Source organism: Mustela nivalis (genome assembly GCF_964662115.1).
Source record: "Mustela nivalis genome assembly, chromosome: 5".
NCBI classification, from domain to species: Eukaryota; Metazoa; Chordata; class Mammalia; order Carnivora; family Mustelidae; genus Mustela; species Mustela nivalis.
In genome coordinates this window covers 93,707,103-93,721,816 of record NC_139024.1, presented here as the reverse complement: position 1 = coordinate 93,721,816, position 14,714 = coordinate 93,707,103, and the positions used below count along the sequence as shown (strand labels likewise).

The following is a 14,714-nucleotide window of genomic DNA, read 5'->3' as shown; positions in this document are numbered from 1 at the left end:
ACTGGACAAATAAACATGGTGGAGAGGGGAGAGAGACAGACCAAGATATTTCATACATACGTGGACTTCGAGAAACAAATGACTATAGGAGGAAGAAAAAGAGAAGCAAGAAAAATACTAGGAGAAAATATAAACATATGGAGGCTAAACAACATATTAATCAATGAGTAAACAAAGAAATCAAAGAAGAATTTTTAAAAATACATGGAGACAAAAATGAAAACACAATGGTATTTGGCATATAGTAAAAGCACTTGGAAGTTTAGGGATGCCTGGGTGGCTCAGTCAGTTAAATATCTGCCTTCAGCTCAGGTCATGATCCCAGGGTACTGGGATCAAGCCCCACATCAGGCTCTCTGCTCAGCAAAAAGACCTGGTTCTTCCTCTCCCTGCTCTCCAAGCTTATGTTCTCTCTCTCTATCAAATAAATAAATAAAATCTTTAAGGGACCTTTACAAGCTACCTCAAGAAAAATCTCAGGCAATCTGACCTTGGGCCTAAAAAAACTAGAAAATACCATGAAAGCCTGAAGTTAGAAGGGAAGAAATAATAAAGATGAAAGCAGAAGTAAATTAGAGAATTAAAAAACCAAAATATCAAAGAAAAGCTGGTTCTTTGGAAAGATGAACAAAACTGATAAAACTTTTGCCAGACTCATAAAAAAAAAAAAAAAAGACAGAGAGAACTCAAAATCACAAGTAAAAGAAGAAATATAACCACTGACACAATAGACATGAAAAGGACTATGAGAATACTACAAAATATTTTATGCCAAATTAGAAAATCCAGAAGAAAGGGTTAAATTCATAGAAGTATACAACCTTCTTTTTTTTTTTTTTTTTTGAACATATACCAGCATTTTATTAACAGGTAAAACTTGATCATTTTGTTTGGGCTCTTCCTTGTTAAGTCACATTTAAAGGAACTCATTAAATTACTGAAGAAGGAAGGGAAGATCTTGTAATAAATTCTGACATATCACTGATTAAAGTCCCAATCATCTAGAGTACATATACATAACTTTCTCCTATTTACCTCAAGGTCATTAATAATCTTTAAGTGGTTGTTGCTCTATATACAATTGTGAGCATGTGCACACACACATATCTGTGTATGCATACATTCCATTTAGTTTTTTCTTCATATAGCTTCAGACAGCAAAAGCACTATAGTTAAGATGGAAATAGAAGGGCAATTAACTTTCTAAGCTTTTTAGATCATTCCCAGTATGACAACTGTCAAATTACATCAGGGTTTTTTTTTTTTTTTTTTTTTAATTTATTTATTTATTTTTTTTTTAAATTTTTTTTTTAATATAATTTTTTATTTTTTATAAACATATATTTTTATCCCCAGGGGTACAGGTCTGTGAATCACCAGGTTTACACACTTCACAGCACTCACCAAAACACATACCCTCCCCAATGTCCATAATCCCACCCCCTTCTCCCAAACCCCCTCCCCACCCCAGCAACTCTCAGTTTGTTTTGTGAGATTAAGAGTCACTTATGGTTTGTCTCCCTCCCAATCCCATCTTCTTTCACTTATTCTTCTCGTACCCACTTAAGCCCCCATGTTGCATCACCACTTCCTCATATCAGGGAGATCATATGATAGTTGTCTTTCTCTGCTTGACTTATTTCGCTAACCATGATATGCTCTAGTTCCATCCATGTTGTCGCAAAAGGCAAGATTTCATTTCTTTTGATGGCTGCATAGTATTCCATTGTGTATATATACCACATCTTCTTGATCCATTCATCTGTTGATGGACATCTAGGTTCTTTCCATAGTTTGGCTATTGTGGACATTGCTGCTATAAACATTCGGGTGCACGTGCCCCTTTGGATCACTACGTTTGTATCTTTAGGGTAAATACCCAATAGTGCAATTGCTGGGTCATAGGGCAGTTCTATTTTCAACATTTTGAGGAACCTCCATGCTGTTTTCCAGAGAGGTTGCACCAGCTTGCATTCCCACCAACAGTGTAGGAGGGTTCCCCTTTCTCCGCATCCTCGCCAGCATCTGTCATTTCCTGACTTCTTGATTTTAGCCATTCTGACTGGTGTGAGGTGATATCGCATTGTGGTTTTGATTTGTATTTCCCTGATGCTGAGTGATATGGAGCACTTTTTCATGTGTCTGTTGGCCATCTGGATGTCTTCTTTGCAGAAATGTCTGTTCATGTCCTCTGCCCATTTCTTGATTGGATTATTTGTTCTTTGGGTGTTGAGTTTGCTAAGTTCTTTATAGATTCTGGACACTAGTCCTTTATCTGATATGTCGTTTGCAAATATCTTCTCCCATTCTGTCAGTTTTCTTTTGATTTTGTTAACTGTTTCCTTTGCTGTGCAAAAGCTTTTGATCTTGATGAAATCCCAATAGTTCATTTTTGCCCTTGCTTCCCTTGCCTTTGGCGATGTTCCTAGGAAGATGTTGCTGCGGCTGAGGTCGAAGAGGTTGCTGCCTGTGTTCTCCTCAAGGGTTTTGATGGATTCCTTTCGCACATTGAGGTCCTTCATCCATTTTGAGTCTATTTTTGTGTGTGGTGTACGGAAATGGTCCAATTTCATTTTTCTGCATGTGGCTGTCCAATTTTCCCAGCACCATTTATTGAAGAGGCTGTCTTTTTTCCATTGGACATTCTTTCCTGCTTTGTCGAAGATGAGTTGACCATAGAGTTGAGGGTCTATTTCTGGGCTCTCTATTCTGTTCCATTGATCTATGTGTCTGTTTTTGTGCCAGTACCATGCTGTCTTGATGATGACAGCTTTGTAATAGAGCTTGAAGTCCGGGATTGTGATGCCACCAACGTTGGCTTTCTTTTTCAATATCCCTTTAGCTATTCGAGGTCTTTTCTGGTTCCATATAAATTTTAGAATTATTTGTTCCATTTCTTTGAAAAAGATGGATGGTACTTTGATAGGAATTGCATTAAATGTGTAGATTGCTTTAGGTAACATAGACATTTTCACAATATTTATTCTTCCAATCCAGGAGCATGGAACATTTTTCCATTTCTTTGTGTCTTCCTCAATTTCTTTCATGAGTACTTTATAGTTTTCTGAGTATAGATTCTGTGTCTCTTTGGTTAGGTTTATTCCTAGGTATCTTATGGTTTTGGGTGCAATTGTAAATGGGATTGACTCCTTAATTTCCCTTTCTTCTGTCTTGCTGTTGGTGTAGAGAAATGCAACTGATTTCTGTGCATTGATTTTATATCCTGACACTTTACTGAATTCCTGTATAAGTTCTAGCAGTTTTGGAGTGGAGTCTTTTGGGTTTTCCACATATAGTATCATATCATCTGTGAAGAGTGATAATTTGACTTCTTCTTTGCCGATTTGGATGCCTTTAATTTCCTTTTGTTGTCTGATTGCTGAGGCTAGGACCTCTAGTACTATGTTGAATAGCAGTGGTGATAATGGACATCCCTGCCGTGTTCCTGACCTTAGCGGAAAAGCTTTCATTTTTCTCCATTGAGAATGATATTTGCGGTGGGTTTTTCATAGATGGCTTTGATGATATTGAGGTATGTGCCCTCTATCCCTACACTTTGAAGAGTTTTGATCAGGAAGGGATGCTGTACTTTGTCAAATGCTTTTTCAGCATCTATTGAGAGTATCATATGGTTCTTGTTCTTACTTTTATTGATGTGTTGTATCACATTGACTGATTTGCGGATGTTGAACCAACCTTGCATCCCTGGAATAAATCCCACTTGGTCGTGGTGAATAATCTTTTTAATGTACTGTTGAATCCTATTGGCTAGTATTTTGTTGAGTATTTTCGCATCTGTGTTCATCAAAGATATTGGTCTATAGCTCTCTTTTTTGGTGGGATCCTTGCCTGGTTTTGGGATCAAGGTGATGCTGGCCTCATAAAATGAGTTTGGAAGTTTTCCTTCCATTTCTATTTTTTGGAACAGTTTCAGGAGAATAGGAATTAGTTCTTCTTTAAATGTATGGTAGAATTCCCCTGGGAAGCCGTCTGGCCCTGGGCTTTTGTTTGTTTGGAGATTTTTAATGACTGTTTCAATCTCCTTACTGGTTATGGGTCTGTTCAGGCTTTCTATTTCTTCCTGGTTCAGTTGTGGTAGTTTATATGTTTCTAGGAATGCATCCATTTCTTCCAGATTGTCAAATTTATTGCCGTAGAGTTGCTCATAGTATGTTCTTATAATAGTTTGTATTTCTTTGGTGTTAGTTGTGATCTCTCCTCTTTCATTCATGATTTTATTTATTTGGGTCCTTTCTCTTTTCTTTTTGATAAGTCGGGCCAGGGGTTTATCAATTTTATTAATTCTTTCAAAGAACCAGCTCCTACTTTCGTTGATTTGTTCTATTGTTTTTTTGGTTTCTATTTCATTGATTTCTGCTCTGATCTTTATGATCTCTCTTCTCCTGCTAGGCTTAGGGTTTCTTTCTTGTTCTTTTTCCAGCTCCTTTAGGTGTAGGGTTAGATTGTGTACCTGAGACCTTTCTTGTTTCTTGAGAAAGGCTTGTACCGCTATATATTTTCCTCTCAGGACTGCCTTTGTTGTGTCCCACAGATTTTGAACCGTTGTATTTTCATTATCATTTGTTTCCATGATTTTTTTCAATTCTTCTTTAATTTCCCGGTTGACCCATTCATTCTTTAGAAGGATGCTGTTTAGTCTCCATGTATTTTGTTTTTTTTCAAACTTCCTTTTGTGGTTGAGTTCTAGCTTTAGAGCATTGTGGTCTGAAAATATGCAGGGAATGATCCCAATCTTTTGATACCGGTTGAGTCCTGATTTAGGACTGAGGATGTGATCTATTCTGGAGAATGTTCCATGTGCACTAGAGAAGAATGTGTATTCTGTTGCTTTGGGATGAAATGTTCTGAATATATCTGTGATGTCCATCTGGTCCAGTGTGTCGTTTAAGGCCTTCATTTCCTTGCTGATCTTTTGCTTGGATGATCTGTCCATTTCAGTGAGGGGAGTGTTAAAGTCCCCTACTATTATTGTATTATTGTTGATGTGTTTCTTTGATTTTGTTATTAATTGGTTTATATAGTTGGCTGCTCCCACATTGGGGGCATAGATATTTAAAATTGTTAAATCTTCTTGTTGGACAGACCCTTTGAGTATGATATAGTGTTTTTCCTCATCTCTTATTATAGTTTTTGGCTTAAAATCTAATTGATCTATATAAGGATTGCCACTCCTGCTTTCTTCTGATGTCCATTAGCATGGTAAATTCTTTTCCACCCCCTCACTTTAAATCTGGAGGTGTCTTCGGGCTTAAAATGTGTTTCTTGGAGGCAACATATAGATGGGTTTTGTTTTTTTATCCATTCTGATACCCTGTGTCTTTTGACAGGGGCATTTAGCCCATTAACATTCAGGGTAACTATTGAGAGATATGAATTTAGGGCCATTGTATTGCCTGTAAGGTGGCTGTTACTGTATATGGTCTCTGTTCCTTTCTGATCTACCACTTGTAGGATCTCTCTTTGCTTAGAGGACCCCTTTCAAGATTTCCTGTAGAGCTGGTTTGGTGTTTGCAAATTCTTTCAGTTGTTGTTTGTCCTGGAAGCTTTTAATCTCTCCTTCTATTTTCAATGATAGCCTAGCTGGATATAGTATTCTGGGCTGCATGTTTTTCTCATTTAGTGCTCTGAAAATATCATGCCAGCTCTTTCTGGCCTGCCAGGTCTCTGTGGATAAGTCAGCTGCCAATCTAATATTTTTACCATTGTATGTTACAGACTTCTTTTCCCGGGCTGCTTTCAGGATTTTCTCTTTGTCACTGAGACTTGTAAATTTTACTATTAGGTTCGGGGTGTGGGCCTATTCTTATTGATTTTGAGGGGCGTTCTCTGAACCTCCTGAATTTTGATGCTCGTTCCCTTTGCCATATTGGGGAAATTCTCCCCAATAATTCTCTCTAGTATACCTTCTGCTCCCTTCTCTGTTTCTTCTTCTTCTGGAATCCCAATTATTCTAATGTTGTTTCGTCTTATGGTGTCACTTATCTCTCGAATTCTCCCCTCGTGGTCCAGTAGCTGTTTGTCCCTCTTTTGCTCAGCTTCTTTATTCTCTGTCATTTGGTCTTCTATATCACTAATTCTTTCTTCTGCCTCATTTATCCTAGCAGTGAGAGCCTCCATTTTTGATTGTACCTCATTAATAGCTTTTTTGATTTCAACTTGGTTAGATTTTAGTTCTTTTATTTCTCCAGAAAGGGCTTTTATATCTCTCGAGAGGGTTTCTCTAATATCTTCCATGCCTTTTTCGAGCCCGGCTAGAACCTTGAGAATTGTCATTCTGAACTCTAGATCTGACATATTACCAATGTCTGTATTGATTAGGTCCCTAGCCTTCGGTACTGCCTCTTGTTCTTTTTTTTGTGTTGAATTTTCCGTCTTGTCATTTTGTCCAGATAAGAGTATATGAAGGGGCAAGTAAAATACTAAAAGGGTGGCAACAACCCCAGGAAAATATGCTTTAACCAAATTAGAAGAGATCCAAAATCGTGAGGGGGGAGAAAAGGGATAAAAAGAGGTTCAAAAAGGAAGAAATAAAAAAAAAAAAGAAAAAAGAGAAGAAAAAAAAAAAAAAGAAAAGAATTAAAAAAAAAAAAAAGAAAACACCTAAGAAAAATATAAAAAAGAAAAAATATATGTATTAGATAAACTAGTAAAAAATCGTTAAAAAAGAAAAAGGTAACAGTTAAAAAAAAAAAAAAAATTTACCCGAAGGCAAAAAAAAAAAAAAAAAAAAGAAAAAGAAAAAAATTAAATTAACCGCAAGACTAAAAAAAATCACAGGGAAAAAGCCATGAGTTCTGTGCTTTGCTTTCTCCTCCTCTAGAATTCTGCTGCTCTCCTTGGTATTGAAACCGTACTCTTTGGTAGGTGAACTTGGTCTTGGCTGGATTTCTTGTTGATCTTCTGGGGGAGGGGCCTGTTGTAGTGATTCTCAAGTGTCTTTGCCCCAGGCGGAATTGCACCGCTTTTACCCGGGGCCGGGGTGAGTAATCCGCTCGGGTTTGCTTTCAGGAGCTTTTGTTCCCTGAGCGCTTTCCATAGAGTTCCGGAGGACGGGAATACAAATGGCGGCCCACTGGTCTCCGGCCCGGAGGAGCCAAGAGCCCAGGGCCGCACTCCTCAGTGCGCGCTCAGAGAACCGCGCTCAGTTACTCCCGTCTGCCTGACCTCGGGCCGCGCTCTGAGCTCACCGAGCCTGCGACCGGTTCAAGGTAACACCGAGCTCTGAGCTTACTGTCGGCTCTGTCTCTGTAGCCGGCTTTCCCGTTCCAATACCCGCAAGCTCTGCGACACTCAGACACCCCCGATCCTTCTGTGACCCTGTGGGACCTGAGGCCATGCTGACCCCGTGTGGGCTTTGCCCCGGGTAGCCTCTGGAGCGATGTCCCTCAGCAGAACAGACTTTTAAAAGTCCTGATTTTGTGCGCGCGGTTGCTCCGCCGCTTGCGGGGAGCCGGCCCCTCCCCCCAGGGTCTATCTTCCCGTCGCTTTGGATTCACTTCTCCGCAGGTCCTACCTTTCAGAAAGTGGTTGTTTTTCTGTTTCCAGAATTGCTGTTCTTCTTCTCTTCGATCTGCCGATGGATTTTCAGGTGTTTGCAATCTTTAGATAAGCTATCTAGCTGATCTCTGGCTAGCTGAAGTAGTCTCGGCCTGCTACTTCTCCGCCATCTTGACTCCTCCCCTACATCAGGGTTTTAAGTGTTAAAGAGAAAGGCATAAATTTTGGTCCCAAACAAGAGCAATAACTCATTCTGATGAAAAATTAAAATTCCCACTGCTAGAGATGCTGGTTAATGATGAAGAACATTCTACATACATACATGAGAATTAAGGTTTTTCCTCCAAAAACTATACAGTGGCAGACTTTAAAAAATGAAGGTGTAGGTATCTATCTTTGAAGTATGTCAGCGGGGAGGGAAGAGGAGAAACAATGAACCTACACTGTCCTCTTTTAAAAAGAAAAAAAAAAAAGTAATGGATACTTTTCATCTAAACTATAAGCATAAAGGAGACTTAAAATAAAAAACTATTAAAATTTGGAATCCAATGTAATTCATCTGATTATGGATATCAAATGGCTATCAGGCCCCCCAAAACGGAAATGGGGAAAAGTGAAATAGTAACAAAAAACATGCTTTAGGCATAACTAAGGCACTAAACAAGAAGGTAGTTTGGAGCTAAATGCATATGTCACATTAAATATTGTGAAAGATGTAAAACTCAAATTTCTTTTCAAACAAATCTTATCTAAAAAGGATTATAGAAAATGGGAATGTATGATTTTTTTTAATAAAACAATTCTGCTTCAGTGCAAATGTGTCAAAAAAAAAAGTCTTATGCAACTTAGCAGGAACAGTTTCCACAGCCTTTCACACTGTTGACAATTTCTTCTTGTAGTTTCTTCCTTTCCTCCTCTTTGGACATATTTTCTTTCTTTGCATCCCATGTGGGGTTATTATGGTTCTGCACACGGCTACTTTGTGTATGCCACATTTCTGAATAGATACTGCCAGGGTTTGCAAGCAAACCATGGTGGGTACCACGTTCAGCTATCTTACCCTGATCCAAGACAATGATTTCATCTGCATCAACCACTGTTGACAATCTGTGTGCAATAAAAATAGAAGTTCTATGTTTGACTGCATCCTTCATGGCACTAAGAATAGTCTCTTCAGTAATTGAATCTAATGATGAAGTGGCTTCATCATAGAGAATGACTGGGGGGTCCTTCAAAATGGCTCTTGCAATTGCTACTCTTTGCTTTTCTCCTATCAGGAGGAGAAAAGTATACAACCTTCTTAAACTGAATCAGGAAAAATTGGATATCTAAACAGATGGATTACTAGTAAAGAAATTAAATCAGTAATAAAGTAACTCTCAACAAAAGTCCAGGAGCAGATGGATGCACAGGTGAATTCTACAGAACATTTAAAGAAGAGTTAAAACCTATACTTCTCAAACTATTGCAATAGGTGGAAGAGGATACTTACAAGGCCAGCATTACCCTGATACAAAAACCAGACAAGGACACTACCCTAAAAATAAATAAATAAATAAATCCAACGTACATGCAAAAATCTTCAACAAAATATTTTAAAAACTGAAATCAACAATACATTTAAAGGATCATTCACCACAATCAAGTTACACTTATTCCCAGGAATACAAAGATATTTGAATATCCTCAGACCACAATATAACATACCACATTAACACAATTAAGAATAAAAATATCATGATTATCTCAGTAGATGCAGAAAAAGCATTTGACAAAACAAAATCAATTCATGATAAGAATTTTCAATGTGAGTTTAAAGAGAATATGTCTCAACATTTAAAAAGCCATATATGAAAAATTCATGGCTAATATCATACTGAACAGTGAAAAACTGACTTTCCTCCAAGATCGGGAAAAAAAACAAGGTGGTCCACTCTCACCTCTTTTATTCACATAGTACTAGTCCTAGCCACAACATCAGGCAAGAAATAAAGGCATCAAAATGTGTAAGAAAAAAATAAAACTGGCATTATTTACAAATAACATAATATCTTACATAAAAAACCCTAAAATATCCAACAAAAACACTAAAGTAAAAGTTATGTTGCAAGGTAAAAATTAATATAAAAAATCTGTTGCATTTTTATATAGTAACAAAGTGGCAAAATGAGAAATTAAAAAAAAATTTACAATAGCACAAAAAAGAATAAAATATCTAGGAATAAACTTAACCAAAATGTTAAAACACCTGTATTCTGAAAACTATGAAACATTGATGAAAGAAATTAAAGATGATGTAAACAAAATAAAAAAATGGCAATGCTCATGGATTGGAAAAATGCTCAAAAAAAAGTTCAAACTACCTTCCAAAATTGACAGAATCAGTATAATCCCTATCAAAATACAACTGACCATTTTCAGAGTAATAGAACAAATAATCATGAGATTTGTATGAATCACAGAAAATCTGCAATAATCAAAGCAATCTTGAGAAAGGAAAACAAGGCTTAAGTTATCACAATTTCAGATTTCGAGATATACTCCAAAACTAAAGAATACAGCATATTACTTGCACAAAACACATAGACAAAGGGAATAGGATATAGAACTCAGAAATAAATCTATGCTTATATGGTCAATCATCAGGAAAAGGAGACAAGAACATACAATGCAGAAAGAGTAGTCTTCTCAATAGTCTCAATTGTTGGGAAAATTAGCTACATACCAAGAATAAAGCTGGACCATTTTTTTTTTTTTACATCATATACTAAACTAAATAAACTAAAATGGATTAAAGTGTTAAATGTGAGACCTGAAGCCATAAAAGTCCTAGGGAAAACAAACAAAAAACCAAAAACCATACTTTGACCTTGACCCTAGCAATTTTTTCTAGAATTGTCTCCCCAAGCTAGGGAAATAAAAGCAAAAATAAACTATTAGGGCTATGCCAAAATAAAAAGTTTTTCAGAGCAGAAAAATAATAAACAAAATATAAATGCAATCTACTGAATAGGAGGAAATCTGCAAATGATATATTTGATAATATCCAAAATACATAAATAAATTTTACAACTCAAAACCAGAAAGAAAACAACCCAATGAAAACATGGGCAGAGGACCTAAATAAACATTTTTCCAAATAAGACACAGATAGTCAACAGATACATGAAGAAATTCTCAACATCACAAATCATCAGGAAAATGCAAACCAAAACCACAATAAGATATTCCTTCATACCAGTAAAAAATGGCTAGAATCAAAAAGACAAGAAATAACAAGTGTCAACAAGACTGTAAAGAAAAGGGAATGCTGGTGCACATTGGCAGGAATGTAAATTGGTGCATTCACTATGGAAAACAGAGGTCTTTCAAAAAATTAAAAATGAAAATACCCTATGAACTGGTAATTCTATTACTGAGCATATGCTCAAAGAAAACAAAAGCAGTAATTTGAAAAGCTATATGCATCCCTATCTTTATTGAAGCATTATACATAATAGCCAAGGTATGGAAATAGCCTGTCAACAGATGAATAGATAAACATATTATAAGCCTGATGATTCACAGACCTGTATCCTGGGGCAAGTAATACATTATATGTTAATAAATATAATTTTTTTAAAAAAGAAGACATACACACATATATATAATGGAATATTACTCAGCCATAGAAAAGAATGAAATCCTACCTTTTACAACAGCATGGATGGACTCACGGGGTATTATGTTAAGTGAAATAAGTCAGAAAAAGACAAATATAATTTCACTTTTTCTTTTTAGGGCTTTAGCATCAACTTCTTAAAATTTAAGTTCCATTAGCCAACATAGAGTATATTAGTTTTGAATAATGTTCAGTGACCTGTTAGTTGTATATAACACCCAGTGCTCATCAAATCACATGCCCTCCTTAATAAACCCATCACCCAGTTACCCAATCCTGCCATCCTTCTCCCTATCCGCACCCTCAGTTTGTTTCCTGGAGTCAAGAGTCTCTCCTGATTTGTCTCTCTTTCTGATTTCTTCCTGTTCAGTTTTCCCTCCTATCACCTATTGTCCTCTGCATTATTTTTTATATTCCATATATGAGTGAAACCATATGATACTGTCTTTCATTGATTGATGATTTCACTTAGCACAATCCCCTCCAGTTCCATCTATATCAATGTAAATATAGGTATTCATTCTTTCTGATGGCTAAGTAATATTCCATTTCATATATGTACCACTTCGTTTTTATCCAGTCATCTGTTGAAGGACATCTTGGCTTCTTCCACAGTTTGGCTATTGTGGACATTGCTGCTATGCACATGAGGGTGCATGTGTCCCTTATTTTCGCTACATTCATATCTTTAGGATAAACACCCAGTAGTGCAATTGCTGGGTGGTAGGATAGTTATATTTTTAACATCTTGAAAAGCCTCCATTCTGTTTTCCAGGGTGGTTGTACCAGCTTGCATTCCCACCAAAAGTGTAAGTCCCACCACATTTTCATCAACATTTGTTGCTCACAATCTTGTTATTTCAACCATTTTAACTGGTGTGAGGTGGTATCTCATTATGGTTTTGATTTGTATTTCCCCGAGGGCAAATGATGTGAGCATTTTTTCATATGTCTGTTGGCCATTAGTATATCTTTTTAAAAGAAGTGTCTGTTCATGTCTTCTGCCCATTTCTTGGCTGGATTCTTTGTTTTCTGGGTGTTGAGTTGGCTAAGTTCTTTATAGATTTTGGATACTAACCCTTCATCTGGTATGTCATTTGCAAATATCTTCTCCCATTTTGTAGGTTACCTTTCAGTTTTGTTGACTGTATCCTTTGCTGTGCAGAAGATTTAATCTTGATGAAGTCCCAATAATTCATTTTTGCTTTTGTTTTTCTTAACTTTAGAAATGTATCTTGCAAGAAGTTGCTGTGGCCATAGTCAAAGAGGATACTGCCTGTATTCTCCTTTAGGATTTTGATGGATTTGTCTCACATTTAGACCTTTCATCCATTTTGAGTTTATCTTTGTGTATGCTATGAGAGAATGATCTAGATTCATTCTTCTGTACGTGACTGTAAAATTTTCCCAACACCATCTATTGGAGAGGCTGTCTTTTTTCCATTGGATATTCATTCCTGCTTTGTCAAAGATAAGTTGACTATAGAGTTGAGAGTTCACTTCTGGGCTCTCTATTCTGTTCCATTGATCTGTGTCTGTTTCTATGCCAGCACCATGATGTCTTGATCATAGACTTATAACATAGGTTGAAGTCAGGCATTATGATGCCCCGAGCTTTGGTTTTCTTTTTCAACATTTCCTGGGTGATACCATCTCTTTTCTGAAAGCTTCCATACACATTTTAGGATTGTTTGTTCCAACTCTGTGAAAAATGTCAGTGGTATTTTGACAGGGATTGCATTGAATGTGTAAATTGCTTGGGCAGCATAAATATTTTAATAATGCTTATTTTTCCAGTCGATGAACATGGAATGTCTTTGCATCTCCCTGTGTCTTCCTCAGTTTAAGTGTTCTGTAGTTTCTGTGGTACAGATCCTTTACCTTTCTGGTTAGGTATATTTCTAGGTATCTCATGATTTTCCTTAATTTCTTTTACCAATCACATTGTTTATCTTCTTATATTTTCCCACAGATTCGCAACTTTGCACCTCCTACCATGCAAAGTGCTGTCTTTTTTACTTCTTGTAGATTTAAATTTATATCTCAGGCTGCATTTGTGGGTGTTCAGAATGGTTTGATAGATATTCAGCTAAGCTGGAGGGACCAGATGAAACAAGGTCCCCTACTTGCCTCCTTCCCTCTAGAACTGATTTCACTTATATGCAAAATCTAAAAAAAACCAAGCAAGAAATAAACCAGAACCAGAACCATAAATACAGAACTGATGGTTGCTAGAGGGAAGGGACTGGTAGGGGATGGACAAAGGAGTGAAAGGGGATAGGAGGTACAGACTTCCAGTTATGGAAAGAATAAGTCACAGTGATGAAAGATACAGCATAACGAATATAGTCAATGGTATTGTAATAGACTTTTTTGTTAACAGATTGTAGCCACATTTGTGATGAACAATGCATAATGTATAGGTTTGTGGAATCACTATGTTGTACACCTAAAACTAAGGCAAAACTGTGTCAATGATAGTTCCATTAAAAATAAATTGGGGGCCATCTGGGTGGCTCAGTGAGTTAAGCCTTTCCCTTCTTCTCAGGTCATGATCTCAGGGTCCTGGGATCAAGCCCTGCATTGGGCTCTCTGCTCAGCAGGGAGCTTGTTTCCCCCATTTCTCTCTGCCTGCTTTTCTGCCTACTTGTGACCTGTCAAATTAAAAAAAAAACATAATTGGTAATTTTAAAAATGAAATATAAGAGTGGATATTTAAAGCATGGGGAGAGAAAACAAGGGGCTCAAATAGCCAGTTATCTAAATGAATCAGGATCTGTAAAACAACCCTCAAGGGGTGAGGCCATGGGGGCTGGCTCTTTATCTAGCTGTGTGGCTGGCAGTGTGCTTATTCTGGAAGCCATCTTTAAACTGGATGTCTCTGTGATAAAAGCTTAAGTCACACATTTGCATTACATTACAAAAACAAACAACTGCTGTGTTCACACTACAATGATATTTTGATGACAGAAATTGTACATATTCAACTTAGCACATAATGCATTATATAGAAGCTAGAAGGAAAGGATTAAAATGTTAACTATTTGTATTTGAATATGGGCCTATAGGTGACTTTCTTTTACTTCATACTTTATTTTCCAAACCGAATTTAGGGAATATTTTCTTTATATTTAGAACAATGACACAACTGTGTAACTTAAATGGAAAATTTTTAAGGTTTTTATTTAAATTCCAGTTAGCATACAGTGCAATGTTAGTTTCAAGTATACAATATAGTGATTCAACACTTTATACAACACCCAGTTCAAGTGCAATATTTAATTCTCATCACCTATTTCATGCATCCCTCCCCCAACCCATCTCCCCTTTAGTAATCATCAGTTGTCTCTGAAGTTGAATCTGTTTCTTGGTTTGCTTTTTTTTCCCCCCTTGCTTATTTGTGTTCTTAAATTTCACAAGTGACTGACATATGATATCCTTCTTTCTCTAAGTGACTTATTTCACTTAGCATAATACTGTCTAGCTCCATCCATGTCACTGTAAATGGCAAGATTTAATTCTTTTTTATGGCTGA

The 14,714-nt window shown here is 36.7% G+C and overlaps 1 long non-coding RNA gene across 1 annotated transcript; it reads left to right on the top strand.

Annotated features, from left to right (window-relative positions):
• The first annotated feature begins 825 nt into the window (after positions 1–825).
• On the top strand, positions 826–8,581 carry LOC309864335. Its single transcript, XR_014311465.1, has 2 exons — positions 826–1,253; positions 7,711–8,581. It is a non-coding gene; the product is annotated as an uncharacterized lncRNA (long non-coding RNA).
• Positions 8,582–14,714: the final 6,133 nt, after the last annotated feature.